Source organism: Anopheles arabiensis, assembly GCF_016920715.1.
Source record: "Anopheles arabiensis isolate DONGOLA chromosome X unlocalized genomic scaffold, AaraD3 X_pericentromeric_contig0026, whole genome shotgun sequence".
Lineage (NCBI taxonomy): Eukaryota > Metazoa > Arthropoda > Insecta > Diptera > Culicidae > Anopheles > Anopheles arabiensis.
This window is the reverse complement of record NW_024412104.1, coordinates 210,001-216,046: the sequence shown is the minus strand read 5'-3', so window position 1 is coordinate 216,046 and position 6,046 is coordinate 210,001. Positions and strand designations below refer to the sequence as shown.

The following is a 6,046-nucleotide window of genomic DNA, read 5'->3' as shown; positions in this document are numbered from 1 at the left end:
TACGTCCTAGAAATCTGAACTCGAATACTTTTGCCACGTTGCGCAAAAAGCTACTGAGCAACTCCTAGCCGTTTACCGATTTAAAATTTAATTTTCGTTATTAGTTTTAAAAATACGCTAAGTCCCAAAAATCTGAACTCGAATACTTTTTCTATGTGCCGCCAAAAGCTACTGAGCAACGCCTAGGTTGGTACATTTTGGTACATGGAGTGTATGCGTGCAGGCGTACTGCCGTGCTGGACCGGAAAATCGCACTTGCTACTAGAACGTAGAGTAATTCCCTAGATAGGTGCTTTTGCATGCCTCTGTTCGACGTCCATGCAACTTGGAACGTGCGACACACGTAGCTAGGCTTCTCCATACATATTCCCTAGGGTAGCACCAAATTGCACACTTTCAGGGGTATATTTTGGTACGGTGTACTGTGCATGGTACAAGTATCATTAGCTCGTGCAATTTATTTTGCATCAAGTTGCGATTGCTGGTGCGTCGAGATAGGAGTGTTTCGCGACTTTTGCCAAGCTTTGGTGCCATTTTGTGAATAATTAATGTTCTAGCCACAATAAACGTGCAACATAATGCCAATAACGAAAACGCCATTTTCAAGGGACTTCCAGTCAAAATGTTTGCAATCAGCGCTTTCCTGTCGAGTTCAGGATTTGGGACTGAGCGTTTTTTTCACGATCCAATCAAACGACCAGTTCGTGAATAAACAATTCATACAACAGTGCATCCCTTCAAAGTAGAAAAAGCCGAATGCTAGGGAGCTCCAGTCAAAAACGTTGTCATTGGCGCTTTCTTCTCGAGTTCAGGATTTGGGACTTAGCGTTTTTTCACGATCCAGCCAAAAGACCAGATCGTGAAATAAACGATTAATACAACTGACCAGTACATCCCTTCAACTGAAGCAAGCGCACCATACATGACGTAGCTGATCATCAAGCACATGACACGTCAACTAAGTCAACACATAATACAACTTGGAAAACTAACGGGTAAGTAGGTCATCTCGTACACGACGACACACCGACCAAACCAGGTCAACACGTCACATGCACAAGACATCCTACTACCAAGGCCGACCACCTCGACACACGACCTGTTAACCGAACATGGTCAACACCATCATGTGCAAGGCAACCGGGCCAAACGGGTCAACTTATACAACTTGTAACGAGCATGTGTAAGCTTACTGGTGTGGTCCGCACGGTCCTCACATCAAGACAATCAAGTCGAGAACGAGGCACGCCGACAAGCTCATTAGTGTTAAGTGTCCTTCTCCATCCTATGTCAAGTCACTCGTCTGACACGGAAGAAGCCAACTCTTGTCCACTAGTATAAAGGAACGGTCTCCAGACCAGGTCAAGTCACTCGTCTGACAAGGAAGGAGCACGCACCAAGCTTCACCAGAGCACGGTACCACGGTCCCCAGACCAAGATGGTTAGTTACGCCAACGAGGAAGGGGCACGCGTTCCCTTGCTACACTCAACTTAGTACACTCATGCTCTCACAAGAGTATCCCCTGTGTCGACGTGGTCCCCAGACCAAGACGAGCTTGCGCACATCGAGGAAGGGGCACACGGACAAACCACCAAGCATGGGTCGCCTGAGAGGATCGATGCGAACGCATCTCTACAACTCGCAGCTCCCAGCCTGAAGTCCCGTCGTTTGCGGGCGGTTGATAGGTGTCGAAACTAGGTATATCCACGTTGGGCAGAGCTCAAGCCAACGGCGTTCCCAGTTACGGTACTAACACGTGCAGCGAACTCCACTCATTGCGGCCTAGGTATAGCGGGATGAGACGCCGGGCTGCAGACGCAGACTCCAACGGATCTCAGAGGGTTGTTAGGCCCGCTAGCTTCCGAACACCTAATGGGTTTGAGAAGCGCTATCAGCTCGGATTGGCTACGACCTTAGAGGCGTTCAGGCATAATCCAGCGGACGTAGCGTCATACCAAAGTCCGGTCGGACTAGTATTGAGCCAGTGGTCCGTACCTGTGGTTCCTCTCGTACTGCACAGGAATTCCGTTAAGATAGCGACTATAAGCACACACCAGTAGGGTAAAACTAACCTGTCTCACGACGGTCTAAACCCAGCTCACGTTCCCTTGAAAGGGTGAACAATCCTACGCTTGGTGAATTTTGCTTCACAATGATAGGAACCGACAGCGAAGGATCAAAAGCCACGTCGCTATGAACGCTTGGCGGCCACAAGCCAGTTATCCCTGTCAGCAGCGGCTGAGGCGGCGAGAGCGAGAATGGCAGCAGCAGCAGCAGCAGCAGCAGCAGCAGCAGCAGCAGCAGCAGCAGCAGCAGCAGCAGCAGCAGCAGCAGCAGCAGCGGCAGCAGCAGCGTCAGCAGCAGCAGCAGCAGCAGCAACGTCAGCAGCAGCAGCAGCAGCAGCAGCAGCAGCAGCAGCAGCAGCAGCAGCAGCAGCAGCAGCAGCAGCAGCAGCGCAACGTCAGCAGCAGCAGCAGCAGCAGCAGCAGCAGCAGCAGCAGCAGCAGCGCCAACAGCAGCAGCATCGTCAGCAGCAGCGTCAACAGCAGCGTCAGCAGCAGCTGCAGCAACAGCAACAGCAGCAGCAGTCGCTGCAAAGTTTGCTTCAACGCGAACAGAGGCAGCAGCAGCTTCCTCCACGACTACAGCAGCAACAGCAGCAACAGCAGCAGCCACAGCAACAACAGCAGCAGCAGCCGCAGCAGCAGCTCTGGACAACGGTGGTAAGAGGCCGCCCGTCCCAGCGGCAACGCCAACCGCAGCAGCAGCACCAGCAGCAGCAGCACCAGCAGCAGCAGCAGCAGCAGCAAGATGAGCGTTATGTCCCACCACAGCTCCGGCAGCAACGACAGCAGCAGCAGCGATCGCAGCAGCAGCAGCAGCGCTCGCAGCAGCAGCCGCAGCAGCAGCAGCAGCAACAGCGTCTGCAGCAACAGCGTCCGCAACAACAGCGTCAACAGCAGCAGCGATCACAGCAGCGAAAGCCGGCCAAGCCCGAGCTTATTGAGGTTTCGCCCAACGAAGGTCAGGACTGGGAGAGCCTTCTGCTGCTTGTGCAAACGGCAGTTAAGACTGACGAGCGGTACAAGCCGCTTAAGGACCACGTCGTCCTGGGCCGCCGCACCAGTAAGGCGTTGCTGCGACTCACGCTCAGCCGCAAGGCGAATGCGCAGTATATGCTGCAGCAGGTTCGTGCCATCGTGGGCAGTGCTGGAGTGTGCCGGCACGTTACAGAAATGGCGTCAGTGGTCATACATGACGTCGACCCGCTAGCCCGAGAGGACGACCTCACTTCGCTGCTTGACAGCAAGTTCGAGTCGGGAGCGGGAATTGTGTCGACCACAATGACACAGATGGCCGATGGCACCCAGCGGGCGTACGTGCGATTGCCTGCAAAGTTCGTGAGCGAACTCGACGGCACAAAGATCAAGCTGGGCTTTTGCGTCAGCAAAGTCAGAGCCGCGCCGCCGACCCCTCGAGCGTGTGCGCTGCTATCGCTGCCTCGAGCTGGGTCATCGGGCCCATGACTGCCGTTCACCCGACGATCGGCAAAACATGTGCATACGCTGCGGCGTTGTGGGGCACATGGCAAAGGCATGCACTTCTCAACCAAAGTGCCTCAAGTGCGGTGGTCCACACGCAATTGGACACCCCGACTGCGCCCGGTCGGCCTTGCAATGACCCCACAACTGCGAGTAATGCAGGTGAACTTGGGCAAGAGGGCCCAGGACATTGCCCTCCAAACTGCCCGAGAGAAGAAAGTGGACGTGCTGCTGCTGTCGGAGCTGTATCGACCGCCTGCCAACAACGGTCGATGGGCTTTCGACTGCTCGAAGAAGGTTGCCATCGTCGCTACTGGGACTCTTCCTCTCCAGAGGATTTGGTGCAGCAACACACCGGGACTCGTCGCTGCCGAGATCGGCGGCACCACTTTCCTCAGCTGTTACGCTCCACCTCGTCAACCCACCGACGAGTTCGAGCGCTTCATTGAAGCAGTTCAGCTCGAAGCGACTTCCCATCCACAGGTCGTCATTGCCGGCGACTTCAACGCCTGGCACGTGGAATGGGGAAGCGAGCGTAACAGCGACAGGGGAAGAGCTGCTCAGTGCCATACAGCAGCTAGACCTGGTTGTGCTAAATCAGGGCACGACGAGCACCTTCGACGGCAATGGAGCGGCAACAGCGAGCATCGTGGACGTGGCGTTTGCGACACCAACCATCGCGCAGCCGGGAACGTGGAACGTGTGCAGTGAGTACTCGTACTCCGACCACCGGTACATCACGTACACTGTTGGCACCACAGTCCCCGTCGCAAACGAGCCTTCACCATCACCACGGAGGAGACACCAGGGGCGCATTCGACATGCGGGTCGGCGTTACAAGGCGACGCAGTTCTCGCAGCGAGCCTTCCTTTCGACGCTGCTAGACGAGCGGTTCTCAGAACGGGCGGTAAGTCACGAACGCATGGTTGAGATCATGCTCGCCGCGTGTGACAAGACGATGCAGCGGGTCACAACGTCGCACAGTGACCCCCATCGTGACCTGTTCTGGTGGACGCCGCTGCTCAGGCTGCTGCGAGAGAACTGTGAACGCGCCCGTGATCGGATGCAGCAGACCAGTGACCTGCAGGAACGGAGCATCGCCGCAGCAGAACATCGATCAGCGAGGGCGGAGCTGGGGAAGGCGATAAAGGCCAGCAAGAGGAATTCGTTCCAGGAGCTGATCGATATCGCCGAGGAGAATGTGTTCGGAGCCGGATATCTCGTCGTTCTGTCCCACCTCCGTGGTGGACGGACGCCACCGAGACAGGCAGGACAGGCTCGAACACATCGTGTCCGATCTCTTCCCCAGCACCCGCCCCTCGTCTGGCCAGAAGCGGCTACCATCGAGGGAGAGGAGCAGTCTGGAGCAGTAGCAGATGTCTCGGACGATGAGCTTAAACTCATCGCACGCCGCATGGCCAATAAAAGGCCCCGGACTCGACGGTATCCCGAATGCGGCGGTGAAAGCAGCCATTCTCGAGCACACGGGGGTTTTCACAGCGCTGTACCAGGACTGCCTCGTTAACGGCACGTTTCCTGCAGCGTGGAAGAGGCAGCGCCTCGTACTCATCCTGAAGCCAGGAAAACCCCAGGAGTGAGTAGCTCGTACCGGCCCTTGTGCATGTTGGATGCACTGGGCAAGGTGCTTGAGCGCTTGATACTAAACAGGCTGCACGAGCATCTAGAAGATCCAGATTCACCGCGACTGTCGGACCGGCAGTATGGTTTCCGCAGAGGGCGCTCGACCATCGGCGCTATTCAGAGGGTTGTTGAGGCCGGCCAGCGTGCGATGTCGTTTGGTCGCACGAACCGACGCGACAAACGGTTCCTCCTAGTTGCTGCGCTAGATGTGAGGAACGCGTTTAACACAGCCAGTTGGCAGGCCATCGCCACTGCGCTGCAGGCGAAAGGTGTTCCCGCCGGCCTCCAACGTATCATACACAGCTATTTCCAGGACCGGGAGCTGGTGTATGAAACCTCTGATGGCCCGGTAGTGCGGTCCGTCACGGCAGGGGTACCACAGGGGTCTATCTTGAGCCCCACCCTGTGGAACACGATGTACGACGGTGTGTTGGACATCGCCCTGCCACCCGATGCGGAGATCCTGGGGTATGCCGACGACCTGGTGCTGCTGGTCCCAGGCACAACCCCAGACACGGTGAAAGCTGCTGCAGAACAGGCAATAACATCAGTTGTGGAATGGATGGCTCGACACCATCTCGAGTTGGCGCCGGCGAAAACGGAAATGGTGGTAATTTCCAGCACCAAAGCCCCGACGCGGATCACCGTCCGAGTAGGCGACGTGGACGTCACCTCGTCCCGCTCGATCCGCTATCTCGGTGTGACCCTCCAGGACAAGTTGTCATGGCTGCCGCACGTCAAGGAGGCCACCGAGAGGGCTGGGAAGATCGCCGCCGCCACATCCAGATTGCTGCGAAACCATAGCGGACCAAGGGCATCGAAAGCGAAGCTGCTAGCTTCGGTGTCCGAGTCCGTTATGCGT

The 6,046-nt window shown here is 56.3% G+C and overlaps 1 pseudogene; it reads right to left on the bottom strand.

The window, feature by feature from the left end:
• Positions 1-1,583: 1,583 nt before the first annotated feature.
• LOC120907910 overlaps positions 1,584-6,046 on the bottom strand; it is a 9,294-nt pseudogene continuing 4,831 nt past the window's right edge.